Here is a 15,000-nt window from a genome sequence, read left to right as displayed (position 1 = left end):
TGCCAGGGGTGACGTAACGCAAGGCGTGAATCGAATCTAAGATTGAAATGGCGTTCTGAATTCTTTTGGTTCCAGATAGAACAAACAAAAATATATAAAAAAAGCATGTCATTGATTGTCATTCAAACCTCAAGAGCGCGTGGAGAAAGTGTTCCGGTTTACATTCGGCAAATCGAAATGAACGGCTAAAATTAACCTATCGTCTGGTTTCATGCGGGAGATCACGTGCGCACGCAAATTTCTTCGTACGGGAATTTTATGAAGTGAAGGCGGCTACAGATCATTTCCTTTGTCTAGTTCATGTTCGTAGGCGCAAATTGCAAACGTAATACTTGGAGGAACGTTTCCACTAATCTACAGGGGCTCTCTCATTTCTCCGATTGCTCGCAAACACATTGCATTGCTAGTCGTGACGTTTCACAGTGACGTTTCACCATGCCCGTCGAAGTTGATTACCAGTACCGCGCCAGCGTCGACCGGCCGGCGAAGCGACGAACTCAGCAGCGCATGCGCGAGGCCCTACAACACCCCAACCGAGCTACCCTGCTTATCGGAGAGAGCGAGTGCGCGTGAACGCGGGCTCGTCTGACGATCTGGATTAAAGAAAAAAAAAAAGTGTGTCCGAGATATTGACAAAGACAAGTGGTCGCTGTCGCTCTGAGTCTTAGCGCGTTATAGAAAACGTGGGATGGCGGTGCTTCCTCGAGGGTCTAAAAGTACAATCTTCGAACTAGCGCTCCCGGCGGAACGTGGAGCTAGCATCCTTCTTCTTGGAACGGTTTGCAATGGACTGCTTGAATGTGCCGACCACGCGTCACGGGTCGCGTATAGAGCCAACGTTTGGCAAGAACGCGTCTAGCACAACCGATCGCGGTTGCGATAACCCATCGTTGGTAGCGAAAAAAAGAAAGAAAGAAAAAAAAAACACCTACCCGCAGCTTGTTAGCAGTAACCGTAAATGTGGTTCTAAATATAGGTTCGCTGGTCACTGAAACTTTCTCATAACGCACACCACTGTAGTCCAAAAAGAACAAAGCACGCACAATGGATATGATACAGCCGTCACCGCATGATTTCGCGTTTTCCTTATTGCATTACTTTCGTGGGCATGCGCGCTAGGGCCACGCAGGCCAGGAGGCAAGGGGAAAAATAAATAAGAAATGATACGCGATCCTCAGCATTGACTTGGCTGATGTGGCACTCGCATTTATGTTCTTTACCTTAGGCGAGCGCAACGCGCCAACTGAACTCCAATTTCCCATAACGGAAATTCGTATTTGGCCATTTGGTTGTATTTTTGGCTGATGTTCGCGTTTTTCGCCCGAGCATGCGCTTCACTGCGCCGCTCGTTGCCCCTTCAATGCGGCTTCACTGCCCTGCAGGCGTGTTCTGCGTCAAGCCGAACCACCAGGCAAAAAGCCTGGGCGCCGCCATCTTGTTGAGAGCGGCGCCGGGGACACAATCGCGCCTAGCTCATTGAGTTTTCCCCCAAAACTGAACGAAATAGCCTTATTTAAATGAGAAAGATGCCGCGAGTGCCGCAACGAAGGACCTTAAGGATTACCGAAGGGTAACTGAGGGCGACGCGACGAGCTTTGGAAAGAAGAATGATGGGTGTAGCGCTACGGGGGATAAGAATAGAGCAGATTCGGGGGGTGAGCGAACAAACGCGAGCTAATGACACCTTAGTTTAAACCAAGAAAAAGAAATGGGCGTGCGCAGGGCATGCAATGTGGGGGGAAGATCATCAATTAAGGGTTACCGACTGAATTCCAAGAGAAGGGAAGCGTAGCACGGGGTGGCGGAAATTTAGGAGGGCAGATTAGATTAGGAAGGGCGCAGGCACTAGACGGCGACCGTGACCGGGCTTACACGTGACCGGGGTGCTTGGAGAATAATGGGAGAGGTCTTTGCCCTGCAGTGGTCGTAGCCAGCAGGATGATGATGACGAAAAGGTAGCAACAGGTATTCATAACATACAGGTTGGAAAGCTGAGGCACCTCTGAACCCTTGAATATATTTCGCCACACTTGGCCATACGACAAGTTTGTTTTCGAGGCGCTCGGTCCCACTGCAGCGAAAATGTTGCCGGAAATCGGGCACTCCATTTTTGTTTCATAGGGAACCTTTCTTCCACTAGGGCAGCGGATTTTCGCAGGGCGAGCTTGCTGTCGTTTACGGATCAAAGCGATAGTGAACTCCAAAATGCAGTGTTGGCTTTGAGTGGGACTTACATTGATTGCAAAACCCACGGCTAATCACCCTTCCCCCCCCCCCCCCAAGTGGCTCATTACAGCAGACAATCGTTCAGAAACACCGGCATCGTTGCGTATAGTATGGGAATGGTGCGTGTCACGTGAGTGCTCGCTTCGAGCTTGTGTTCTTCATTTTGATTGAATGAAGTCTCACCTAAGTGAGCGGGGGCCGATCCCGGAGGTAGTGCAATACCGGGCCGACCTGCGGCGGAGGTGAAGCAGGCTTCAAGCACTCCGCCAACTTCCAAAAATAGGTTTAATATCGTGGGTCCATATAGAACCCGTATCAGATATTAAGCTGATAAGAACAGAGTTTTTATTCATGCTAGTTACAGAACATCAAAAAATACAAGTTACAGAACCAAGGAGAAAACGAATAAAAGGTGTATAATCTAAAAACGCAAACAAATGGCTAAAAAAACTAGTTAGTGGTGTTAGTAATAAAAGACTAAAACTGTAAAGGTGTAAAACAGTGCAAAAAATGGCGCTTCTCTAAAAACATAAGATCATTAAGAGGTGCCGACATGGGCTCTAAAAATCTTTGTAGAGGCGCTTATTGTGTCACTGATGCACAGGCGTTTAAGTGTCCGTAGGTATGACCTACTGCACAGCCTGCGCATCACCCGGTCGTTCCCCACATCCCAGCTGCCAAGGCAGCCGACGACCACCGCGTCCACCGTCACACGCTGGAACCGCCGGAGGAGATGACGCTGTACAGGGGCGTACTTCTCCTCCTTAGCCTTCCGGGCGTCCTGGAACGCCTGCAGCCTGTTCTCGAAAGGGCAGCAGACGTCCAGGATGAGTGCCTCCTCTCCACGGGCCAGTACCAGGTCGGGCTTGAGTGATGTGTTGCCTACGACCTGGTTCTCCGCAATGACTGTAAACCGACCCAAAGCAGCCTTTTTTATTCTGGCGACGATGGTGTTATGGCGCTCCGTCATGGCCCGGCTCTGCCGCATGCAATGGCAAAGTACATGCGGCAGTGTCTCCTCCCCATACCCGCAGCGTCTGCATCTTTTGTCCGCCGCGGGTGCCCAGAGTCTTGTGGCGTTGAGGGGGAGGAGATTTAGTCGGGCTCGATGAATGAAGCGCCAGTCGATGAAATGGGTGTAGCGGCCGGACCTCATGAAGTGTGAGTTTGCCGGGTCGGCCGCCACACACACCATCGCCTTGCCTTGGTTCGGTTTGTCTTGCAGAGATTGGTCCCTTTCGGTGGAGAGGAGCGCCCGGATGGTCTTGATCAGCTTGTGGCGGTTCCTCGCTGACACAGAGGCCTCCCCGCAGTTGATGCGGGCTCCATGCTCCAACAGCTCCCAGGCGACGGAGAGGCGACGGGAGGCTTTGCGGGCCTCCGTCCACACAGACTGGACCTGTGTGGACGTTTGCCGAAAGTCGCCCTCCGTCTCGCCTGAGAGGTAGGCCTCCATGTCCTCGGTGTTCGCGGGTCGTCTCAGCCGCCTTGACACTACGCCCTCGAGCTCTCCTGCTGCACGCTCCCGGACCTCCACGTCGGTCGACGTCAGTAGCTTGAAGGCTCCATCCACCCGACAGATGTCGCTGAGCTCCGCCGCAAGTGGGATCCCTGCACTGCCAGCCTGTGAGCTTCCGTACAAGTATTCATTGGAAGCTCTGGCTGGCACGTACAGGGTCTTCTTGATGAGCGGGCGGAGCTCCTCGTCCAGGCGTTGCCACTCTCCCTTGCTGGCAAGGCCCACCCGCATGGCAAAGTTGAGGGCTGGATACAAGAATGTTTTGATAGCATCCAGCCTCTGCCATGGGGCGAGCATAGAGGAGAGCAGCTTTCTGCCCAGGTGGATGGCCTCGTCGACCGTCGTCTCGTCCGGTAGCACCCTGAACCCCACTGGACGGCCCAGGAACTTGTGCCCCTGGAAGTCGCCAAGCGCCGGAATCGGGTCGCCACCCACGGTGAAAGAGGTGGGCCGTGTACCCACGGGGTGGCGACCAGACAGGTGTAGAGACCGGCACTTGGCGGCGTTGAGTCGCAGCCCGAGCCGGGCCGACAGGGCTGTTACACGGTCCAAGCGGCTCTGCAGGGTGGCGGGATCCGCGGCCAGCAGCGTCAGATCATCGGCGTAGGCAAGGATGTTGTGCTGCCTATCGCCTCCCTGTACTGCACGGATGACCGGGTCCACCACCAGGTTGAAAAGCAGGCCGCTCAGAGGACAGCCCTGTCTCAGCCCAGCTCCGATGGTGATTGGCTCCGTAATGCCAGCTGCTGCCACGACGCAGGTGGTGTTGGCGCGGTAGAGGTCTTCAACGATGGTAGCAAAGGCCTCCCCCGCGCCGGCGCCGCGGACAGCGTCGACGAGGGCCTGATGGGCGACCGAGCCGAAAGCGTTGGCAAAATCGAGGAACCCCACGCACAGCTCCCCACCTCCTGTCCTAGCATCATCCAGGCGTCCCTGCAGCACGAAGTTGTGTTCAAACACCCCATCGTGCGGCAGGAAGCCCTTCTGACACCTGGACAGTACCGCATGGTCGCCCAACCACCTCTGCAGCCGGGTGGTGAGACACCCGGCATACAGTTTGGCGATCGTGCGACCAAGGGCAATGGGTCGCCAGTTTGTGGGGTCCTCGCGGTCGCCCTTCTTGTATATCAGGATAGTCCTCGTCGACTTCCAGCTCAGGGGCGTGCGGCGGTATTGGAGGCATACGTTGTATACCGCCGCCAGGAACCTGCCCTCAGGGTCCACCTGCCTCCAGTGGTGGTACGTGAGGCGGTCCTCCCCTGGAGCTGTACTCTCGCATTTACGGAGCTTGGCTGCGACTTCTTCCGGTGTAAAGGGGCACAAGTCCAGTTCTTCGGTGGCTGGAAGCCTTGACCTCAGGATGCTGGTATCCACGGGTGTTGGTGACCAGAGGTTCGAGTAGTGGTCCTGCAGTGCGTGGGGGTCGATCGGACAGAGCTGGGACGGGCCTTCAGTGATTAGCCGCACTGCCCGGCGCCGGTTCCTTCTGTAGAGAGTTTGTATCTGCTGGGGGTTGTCGGGGTTCACCTCGCGCCTCCGTGATTGGCGCGAGTCCCCGACTGGCAGCCGCAGGTGTTTGGTTGCGGCTGCAATGGCACGGTCAAGGATGTTTTCGAACCGTGCCCACTCCCCAGCAGACTCAGGCAACCGGCTCAATGCCCGCAGCTCTGCCGTTTCGTCCGCTAAGGTCCACGCACTGCCCTCTGGTCGTGTGGTACCAGCATGTTCGTCCTGGGTCCCGAAGTCCTGGTTGCTTCCGTCATGGTCCTGCACCTCTGCCCTGCCCGGGGAGAGCTCCTGCATGGCCGCCGGCTCGTGAGCCTCGGAGACTGGTGCTCCCGGGCTGCCTCGGTTGGACGGCAGCGATGGTGTTGGAGAAGGGGAGGCCGAGGCCGCGGTCCGCCCTGACTGGTTTGGCGTCCGCGGAGAAGGTGCCTCGGCCATCTCGCCATCGCTGCTGTGTCCGGGTGTTCCCCGAGGTGCCACGGGAGACGGCTCCTGGTCGGCGGCCTGCCCGGTCGCCACTGCTGGTGTTCCAGGAGGGTCCTCAACGGGACCCTCGGTGCTGTCCTGCTCTGCTGCGGGGGTGCTGTCGCTGTCCTGCTCCGACGCACCAGTGGCAGCACCCGCGGCGAGATCACGCCTGGCCGCCAGTGCCGCCTCCCTCCTGTGCCACTGCTCGTGGTTGCCCAAGCCCCTCCTTGTGGGGAAGGACATTGGGCAACTGCCACACTGGTGTGGCAGGGCAACAGGGGGGGCGGCAGTCAAGTTGGCTGCAGCCAGGCAGGCGTGAGAGGCTGGTCGAAGCCCCAGTGTCTCGCCGCAGATGGTGAACACGTTGATGGTGCGCCGGATCCTGGTGCCGTGTTCGAGTTCCAGGTGCCGCTGGAGGGACTGCCGCCGCGCTGTCCATTTGGCCGCGGCATAGGCAGCTCGGCAGCCCTCTTCGCAGCACCGGACCGTTTGGGGCACGGGAAAGAACACCGTGAGGGTGCCATCCTCACGGGCCGGCTGGCGTTCCTGCCTAGGGGTGATGGGGTCGCCATCGTCTTCACTGGTGTCATGGGCCGTGCGGCCGTGGCCCCCAGAGTCCATTGTATGGTCTTACCTTCCGGACCCGGCGGCTCTCCTTAAAGGAGGCCAGGTCCGGAGGCTAGGGGGCCACCAGGGGTGGCAGCTAGTGGGCCGGGCCCATGACAGACGATGGCGAAGGCAGGGGCCAGCCGGTTGTGCCCCAGCACAGCACCAGTCGGGACGGCAGGACCAGCGGGCACCCCGCAGGCAGGCAGCACCAAGCAGTGGTCAGGCCGAGCGGGGCAGGAGTCTCCGGGGGGCGGCAGGCAGCGCCAGGCAGCGGCAGGACCAGGAAGCGGGCCGGTGTGGGTCGTCCAGGGGCCACCAGGTAGCAGCACGCGGGCTGTCCTGGAGGCAGTGCAGCAGGGAGCCGAGGGCCTGGAAAGATAGGGCTGGGATAGGGGAAAGACCTTGCTATGACCGGAGCAGGTAACCGGGCGCCTCTACAAAGATGAGTGTGTCAAAGGCCGGGCAAGCCAGCTGCAGTGACTACACTTTGATCTTAGCCAAAAGGCCGAGAAGCGATCTTAGCCAAAACTTTGATCTTAGCCAAAAGGCCGAGAAGCGATGTCTTTCACTTCACTCCATTGTACCACTGCCTTGTGGGTGCCCTGGCGACATTGGTAACCTCAGCAACAGCGTGGGCAATCTTATAAAACCCAGCCCGTCTAGAGACTCTATGCTCTCTATCTCGCGAATCAACTCGCGACGCCTCAGTCTTTCACTGTTAACGAAACGCCGTCGCGTAGAAACGAGACCCGAGCGCAAGCTTGTTCGCAAGGCAAAACCAACGAAGGCAACCTCGTAGAAAACGGAACAGGCGAGCGGAAAACACGCGCAAGGGGAATGCTTACTTCCGTCTGAATGCGACCGCTCAAGGCGGCTTTCTTTGAGGCCTTCGTTTCAAGCCCGTGCGCAAGTGTAATACACTACGCGCATTTCCCTCATTTCCTTTTATTTACCGCAAGGCCCACTGAAAGTTTTCATACGGCACAGGCCGGGACGGATTGCAACGTGTCGATTCGACCGCTAGAATTAGGTAGCGCGCCTCATGTACGAATGAAAGAGAATGAAAAAAAAAATAAATATAGAAAAGGCTGCGCACTCCTTCCAACCGGAAACATAGAGGGCAGGAAGATCGCCATGTGGAGCACAGGTGTTGTTAAAAAAGAAAGAAAGAAAGAAAGAAATAGCGCTACCCCATCATCTTTACCGTGTGCGTGTATACACACACACGCACACATATGCACGCGCACGCACGCGCGCGCGCGCACGCACACACACACACACACACACACACACACATACGCACACATGCTAGCATAGCTTAAGCACAGCTGGAAAGCTCAGCCTTGCGCAAGAAAAAAGGACCACGCCCTTTCGCAAGCCCCTTTGAAACTTTTAAATGAGAAACATGTGTACAGCGAGGTCGTTCGAAACTGGCGCGAAAACGCATCCGCGCCATCTGTGTGCGGAACTAGGAAAACCTACGGCCTTCGCCATACAGAAAGAAAGGTAGATGGCGCGAGCTAACGCTCCGTTGCATACTAAGAACGAGAGCTAGTGAATAATGGCAGAAACGTCTTGGGAAGAGAGAAAAAAACAACAACAACAAAAAAAAAGAAAGACACGCAAGTTGTTGGCTCGCGCAAGCATTCTATTTTACAGCGAGTAAAGAGCATAGCAACTTCTCACAAGAGCAGCAAGAAAGACAAGAAGAACGTGAGAGAGGGGGAGAAACAGGCGCGTTTCTTTGGAATGCAGAGCATGCTGCACACACTATGAAGTGCCAAAGAGACGGGGAAAGCAGATGGCGCGATTGTGTATGTCCTCAAAGCTTGAAAACAATTTCTAAACTACAAGGTGTGCCGAAGTCCGCCTACTCTCATCAGGTTGCTCCCGCCTCCAATTGCATTTAAATTAAAATTACAGTCGCCTCAGAGGCAGAGAGAGAGAGAGAGAGAGAGAAAATGTGTACACTTGCTTCGCGCAGCTGCACCCGTTCAAATTTTACAGCAACAAGAGCACTCCCGCAGGCACAAAGTCCGCTGCCGCGTCCGCCGGGGCGGAATGCACTCGCTTCCGTAAATTGTCGTGCGGCAGACTGCTGCATCGTAGCACACCTGAAACCGCGCAGACGTCAGCGATCGCCGCGAGATCGCTGCGAGCGCTAAAGTCCGAAACCACGTCCGCCGGGGCGGCGGGAGCTCGATACCCCTTCACGAAACTTCTGCGTGTACACCGCCGCACGGCCACGGCGGAGTCGCTGGCATCCTGCGCGCAGTTGCATTGCGTCGCGCCGGGAATCGTTGAAGCCCCACGCAGACGTCGGCGTCGGCCCCGACCTGGCTGCGAGCGCTCGAAGAGACCAAGTCCGAAGCCACGTGAGCCGGGGCGGTGTGAGCGCGACTAAGTCCGAGACGACGTCAGCCGGGGCGGCGTGAGCGAGACCAAGTCCGAGACTACGTCAGCCGGGGCGGCGTGAGCGAGACCAAGTCCGAGACTACGTCAGCCGGGGCGTCGACTAAGTCCGAGACGACGTCAGCCGGGGCGTCGAGCACGCCGCGGTCGCTTTTCCCACTCTTACTCGAAAAATGGCGAAGGGGCCGCGCTAGCGTGCCTTGAATCGGTGAGCGGCGGTACCGCGGCGATCGCGAGAGCTCAAATCGGCCGTGCCAAGGCCAAATATTGGCGCTCGGCTCGGCGCAGTACGCCGCCTTGTCGCACGAGTACGGCCCCGTGGAGGTCTGGTCACTTATCGCTGCTCTTATAAGGGGCCGTACCGCCCTGGCCGACGTTGTACCGTAGTGCCGTTTTCGGCTTGCGCGTGTTCGTGGTGGTGTCCGCGCACCGCTCCGCACTCGAGAATCGTGCCCACGACGACGCGAGCGCTCGGAAGAGACGCAAGTCCGAAACCACGTGAGCCGGGGCGGTGTGAGCGCGACTAAGTCCGAGACGACGTCAGCCGGGGCGGCGTGAGCGAGACTAAGTCCGAGACTACGTCAGCCGGGGCGTCGACCAAGTCCGAGACGACGTCAGCCGGGGCGTCGAGCACGCCGCACGCGCTTTTCCCACTCTTACTCGAAAAATGGCGAAGGGGCCGCGCTAGCGTGCCTTGAATCGGTGAGCGGCGGTACCGCGGCGATCGCGAGAGCTCAAATCGGCCGTGCCAAAGCCAAATATTGGCGCTCGGCTCGGCGCAGTACGCCGCCTTGTCGCACGAGTACGGCCCCGTGGAGGTCTGGTCACTTATCGCTGCTCTTATAAGGGGCCGTACCGCCCTGGCCGACGTTGTACCGTAGTGCCGTTTTCGGCTTGCGCGTGTTCGTGGTGGTGTCCGCGCACCGCTCCGCACTCGAGAATCGTGCCCACGACGACGCGAGCGCTCGGAAGAGACGAAAGTCCGAAACCACGTGAGCCGGGGCGGTGTGAGCGCGACTAAGTCCGAGACGACGTCAGCCGGGGCGGCGTGAGCGAGACTAAGTCCGAGACTACGTCAGCCGGGGCGACGAGCACGCCGCGCGCGCTTTTCGCACTCTTACTCGAAAAATGGCGAAGGGGCCGCGCTAGCGTGCCTTGAATCGGTGAGCGGCGGTACCGCGGCGATCGCGAGAGCTCAAATCGGCCGTGCCAAGGCCAAATATTGGCGCTCGGCTCGGCGCAGTACGCCGCCTTGTCGCACGAGTACGGCCCCGTGGAGATCTGGTCACTTATCGCTGCTCATATAAGGGGGCCGTACCGCCCTGGCCGACGTTGTACCGTAGTGCCATTTTCGGCTTGCGCGTGTTCGTGGTGGTGTCCGCGCACCGCTCCGCACTCGAGAATCGTGCCCACGACGACGCGAGCGCTCGGAAGAGACGGAAGTCCGAAACCACGTGAGCCGGGGCGGTGTGAGCGCGACTAAGTCCGAGACGACGTCAGCCGGGGCGGCGTGAGCGAGACTAAGTCCGAGACTACGTCAGCCGGGGCGACGAGCACGCCGCGCGCGCTTTTCGCACTCTTACTCGAAAAATGGCGAAGGGGCCGCGCTAGCGTGCCTTGAATCGGTGAGCGGCGGTACCGCGGCGATCGCGAGAGCTCAAATCGGCCGTGCCAAGGCCAAATATTGGCGCTCGGCTCGGCGCAGTACGCCGCCTTGTCGCACGAGTACGGCCCCGTGGAGATCTGGTCACTTATCGCTGCTCATATAAGGGGGCCGTACCGCCCTGGCCGACGTTGTACCGTAGTGCCGTTTTCGGCTTGCGCGTGTTCGTGGTGGTGTCCGCGCACCGCTCCGCACTCGAGAATCGTGCCCACGACGACGCGAGCGCTCGGAAGAGACAGAAGTCCGAAACCACCTGAGCCGGGCCGCGGCGGGAGCTCGACGCCCGTCACGCAACTTTGGCGTACAAGCCACCGCACGGCCGCGACTGAGTCGTCGCCACCGTCCGGCTGGCTGCACTATAGCACGCCGGGAACCGGGAAAGAACCGCGCAGAGGTCGTCGTTTTGCCGCGGCGTTGGCGCGAGCGCGCGAAGAGACAAAGTCCGAAACGGCGTCAGCCGGGGTGTCGAGCACGCCGCCCGCGCCGGTCGCACTCGTGCTCGGAAACGGCGAAAGGGCCGCGCTAGCGTGCGGCCCCGTAGGGGCACAGAAAGGCGATTGTTCTGGAAACCGCGCTGTCCATAGGCGAGAGATTGCCGTTCGCGCATTCGGTCGACGCGCTGCGCTTTCACGACTTCGGCATTGCGCTGCCGACGTAAGCTTTCCATCTCGCTCGCGGCGCTGCGAGGCGGCACGATTTTCGCCAAACGCTCGTCGAAAGTGGCACGAGTACGGCCCCATGGAGATTTGGGAACTTATCGCTGCTATTATATGGGGGTCCCAGAGAGCAGTCGCCCCCAAAAGCGACCTGGGTGTTTGATATGCGGCGGGCTTCGTGCCCGTCAAGCGTGTCCCCGGTATCGCTCCCGTGGATCCCACAGCTGACGTCTGCAGCCTCATCCGCTTGATGCGTTAGGGGCTGGTTGTCGGACGACGCTTTCTCCACGATATCGAGTTGTGTTCCGCATCGTCCTCGGACGAGTCAAATGCGAAAGCGCCGAAGGCGCGGGCGTGACCCGTCGCCTGGCGGCTTTGCCGTCTCGGCTACGTTGCAAGTGTCGGTCGGTCCACCTGTGCTGCGGGCTCAAGAGAAACCGCAAGCCGTGATCGAGTCGACACAACCAGTCTATCGAGAATGTTGCGTGCTTCTTGCCGCGTGGCGATACCCGGCCCTTCGGGGAGGGCGCCGTAGCGAGCTCGAACGCCGTCGTCTCGGACTGTGCAAAGTGCTACTCTTTGCAAGAACGAAGCGTGCTGGGGCGCCTGAAGGTGGCCTCGGCATCGCAAAAACGGCGTCCGGCCTGCTTGACAGGCGGGACGCGCAGTTGAACGATTACCTGGTTGATCCTGCCAGTAATCATATGCTTGTCTCAAAGATTAAGCCATGCATGTCTAAGTACATGCCGAAATAAGGCGAAACCGCGAATGGCTCATTAAATCAGTTATGGTTCCTTAGATCGTTTCTTCCTACTTGGATAACTGTGGCAATTCTAGAGCTAATACATGCAGTGAGCCTGAAGCCCTTTGGGCGACGGGTGCTTTTATTAGACCAAGATCGATCGGGTTTCGGCCCGTATTGTGTGGTGACTCTGGATAACTTTGTGCTGATCGCATGGCCACGAGCCGGCGACGTTTCTTTCAAGTGTCTGCCTTATCAACTTTCGATGGTAGGTTACTTGCTTACCATGGTTGTTACGGGTAACGGAGAATCAGGGTTCGATTCCGGAGAGGGAGCCTGAGAAACGGCTACCACATCCAAGGAAGGCAGCAGGCGCGCAAATTACCCACTCCCGGCACGGGGAGGTAGTGACGAAAAATAACAATACGGGACTCTTTTGAGGCCCCGTAATTGAAATGAGTACACTCTAAATCCTTTAACGAGGATCAATTGGAGGGCAAGTCTGGTGCCAGCAGCCGCGGTAATTCCAGCTCCAATAGCGTATACTAAAGCTGCTGCGGTTAAAAAGCTCGTAGTTGGATCTCAGTTCCAGACGAGTAGTGCATCTACCCGATGCGACGGCTCGGACTGAACATCATGCCGGTCCTTTCTTGGTGCACTTCATTGTGTGCCTCGAGAAGGCCGGTGCTTTTACTTTGAAAAAATTAGAGTGCTCAACGCAGGCGAGTCGCCTGAATAAACTTGCATGGAATAATAGAACAAGACCTCGTTTCTGTTCTGTTGGTTTTTGGAATACGAGGTAATGATTAAGAGGGACAGACGGGGGCATTCGTATTGCGGCGCTAGAGGTGAAATTCTTGGACCGTCGCAAGACGAACTACTGCGAAAGCATTTGCCAAGAATGTTTTCTTTGATCAAGAACGAAAGTCAGAGGTTCGAAGGCGATCAGATACCGCCCTAGTTCTGACCATAAACGATGCCAACCAGCGATCCGCCTGAGTTACTCAAATGACTCGGCGGGCAGCTTCCGGGAAACCAAAGTGTTTGGGTTCCGGGGGAAGTATGGTTGCAAAGCTGAAACTTAAAGGAATTGACGGAAGGGCACCACCAGGAGTGGAGCCTGCGGCTTAATTTGACTCAACACGGGAAAACTTACCCGGCCCGGACACTGGGAGGATTGACAGATTGAGAGCTCTTTCTTGATTCGGTGGATGGTGGTGCATGGCCGTTCTTAGTTGGTGGAGCGATTTGTCTGGTTAATTCCGATAACGAACGAGACTCTAGCCTATTAAATAGGTGCGGGGTTCCCAGCACCTTACAACCTTCTTAGAGGGACAAGCGGCTCCTAGCCGCACGAAACAGAGCAATAACAGGTCTGTGATGCCCTTAGATGTCCGGGGCCGCACGCGCGCTACACTGAAGGAAGCAGCGTGTCTTTATCCCTGTCTGAAAAGACTGGGTAACCCGTGGAACTTCTTTCGTGATTGGGATAGGGGCTTGCAATTGTTCCCCTTGAACGAGGAATTCCCAGTAAGCGCGAGTCATAAGCTCGCGTTGATTACGTCCCTGCCCTTTGTACACACCGCCCGTCGCTACTACCGATTGAATGATTTAGTGAGGTCTTCGGACCGATGTCCGGCGCGGCCTTTCGGTTGCGCCGGTCTGTTGGAAAGATGACCAAACTTGATCATTTAGAGGAAGTAAAAGTCGTAACAAGGTTTCCGTAGGTGAACCTGCGGAAGGATCATTACCGGATTGTTCGAGGGTGACGAGCGCCATTGTTTCTACCCCGTGTGGGTGAAGCAGCTCGCTGCGCCCGACGCTTTCCGCCGCTGGCCCCGCTTGGACGCGGGGACGGCTATACCCGAACATGCCGGGGATTGCCCGAATTTCGAAGGGCGCCCCGTGCCAAATTTGTTGCGCCCAGTGGACGCCGGCTGCAACCTTGGACGGTTGGCTTGGCCGCGCCCGCGGGTAGAAACGGCGTAACGCACACTGTTGGGTGGGCTTTCTGAAGTCCGCCTCGGCACTCTTGCGCGGAATGGGAGTAAGACGACCCGACCTGCTGCTCTTGCCCAGTACGAGGGGAACGGCGAAGCGTGCGGTCGGTCAAGGAACTGACGGTCGAGAGCTAATGCCGCTGCCGCTTAGTACACACGGAACCGTGGTGCGAGCGCTCTCCCGTCCTCCGCGGCAAACGCTGCCGAGTCTGAAAAGGCTGGCGGCTGCCGGTCGCTTCCTGCGGCGAGTGTGGAGTAACGACCCGACTTTGTTGCTGCCCAAGTACTAAAGGAACGGTGCGGCGCTCGGTCGGTCATGGAACCGGCGGTATTGAGGGTGCGGCTGCCAAGTACGGAAGGAACCGTGGCCTAAAGCACTCTCCCGTCCTCCGCGGCAAATTCCACCGCGCCCGAAAGGGCCGGAGGCTGCCGGTCGGCTCCCGCTCGTGACGCGCGAGGTGTCGAGTTCGCGGTTCAATGCGACGACGTCTGCAGGCTATTTGCCCGCCGCCGAGGGAAAGGCGGCGTTGCTGCGAAGTACCGAAGGAAACGCGGCTTTGCTACGTCGGAAGCGTTCTGCGGTTTGCGGACTTGTGCGCTTTGGGAAGGCGCCGCACGTCGAAAGAGGAAGTACGGACAGACGAGGGACTGTAATCCCGTATTCGAACGCACTTGCGGCCAGGCCCTTGCTGGCTTCGTCTTCCGCCTCAAGTAGACTTGTTGTGGCTCCGGCGCAGAGAGCCGTCCCTGGCACTGGCCGAGTGGCTTTGGAGAGCTGCGCGAGTACGCGCGCGCCAAGCTCTTGTCTTTCGTCTCGAGTAGGCTGTTGGATCAGCAGCGGTCATGCGGAAACGCGTGACCGCCGAACGAAAGAGCGAAACAGGAGTAGCGCACGCCGAAAGGCGCTCTTCGAAACCACACACAGGGAGACGCCACGTGCCTGAAACACTGGTTGTACTGTACTGAATTGAACAAACTATTTTTCACGACTCTAAGCGGTGGATCACTCGGTTCTCGGGTCGATGAAGAACGCAGCCAGCTGCGAGACTTGGTGTGAATTGCAGGACACACTGAGCACTGATTCTTTGAACGCACATTGCGGCCTTGGGTCTTCCCTTGGCTTCGTCTGTCTGAGGGTCGGATCACATATCAAGAGAGCCTTCGGCGCACAGGGAACGTGCGTCCGTCGACTCGTTTTG

The 15,000-nt window shown here is 57.8% G+C and overlaps 3 non-coding genes across 3 annotated transcripts; 2 read left to right on the top strand and 1 right to left on the bottom strand.

Moving 5' to 3' along the window:
• Positions 1 to 2,414: 2,414 nt before the first annotated feature.
• On the bottom strand, positions 2,415 to 2,603 carry LOC139053724 (U2 spliceosomal RNA). Its single transcript, XR_011510725.1, has one exon. It is a non-coding gene; the product is annotated as a U2 spliceosomal RNA (small nuclear RNA).
• A 9,133-nt stretch (positions 2,604 to 11,736) lies between these two features.
• LOC139053714 (small subunit ribosomal RNA) lies at positions 11,737 to 13,551 on the top strand. The gene has a single exon (XR_011510719.1). It is a non-coding gene; the product is annotated as a small subunit ribosomal RNA (ribosomal RNA).
• Positions 13,552 to 14,788: 1,237 nt separating this feature from the next.
• Positions 14,789 to 14,941, top strand: LOC139053722 (5.8S ribosomal RNA). The gene has a single exon (XR_011510723.1). It is a non-coding gene; the product is annotated as a 5.8S ribosomal RNA (ribosomal RNA).
• The last annotated feature ends 59 nt before the right edge of the window (positions 14,942 to 15,000 follow it).

Source organism: Dermacentor albipictus, unplaced genomic scaffold, assembly GCF_038994185.2.
Source record: "Dermacentor albipictus isolate Rhodes 1998 colony unplaced genomic scaffold, USDA_Dalb.pri_finalv2 scaffold_168, whole genome shotgun sequence".
Lineage (NCBI taxonomy): Eukaryota > Metazoa > Arthropoda > Arachnida > Ixodida > Ixodidae > Dermacentor > Dermacentor albipictus.
This window is presented reverse-complemented; position numbering and strand designations above follow the sequence as displayed.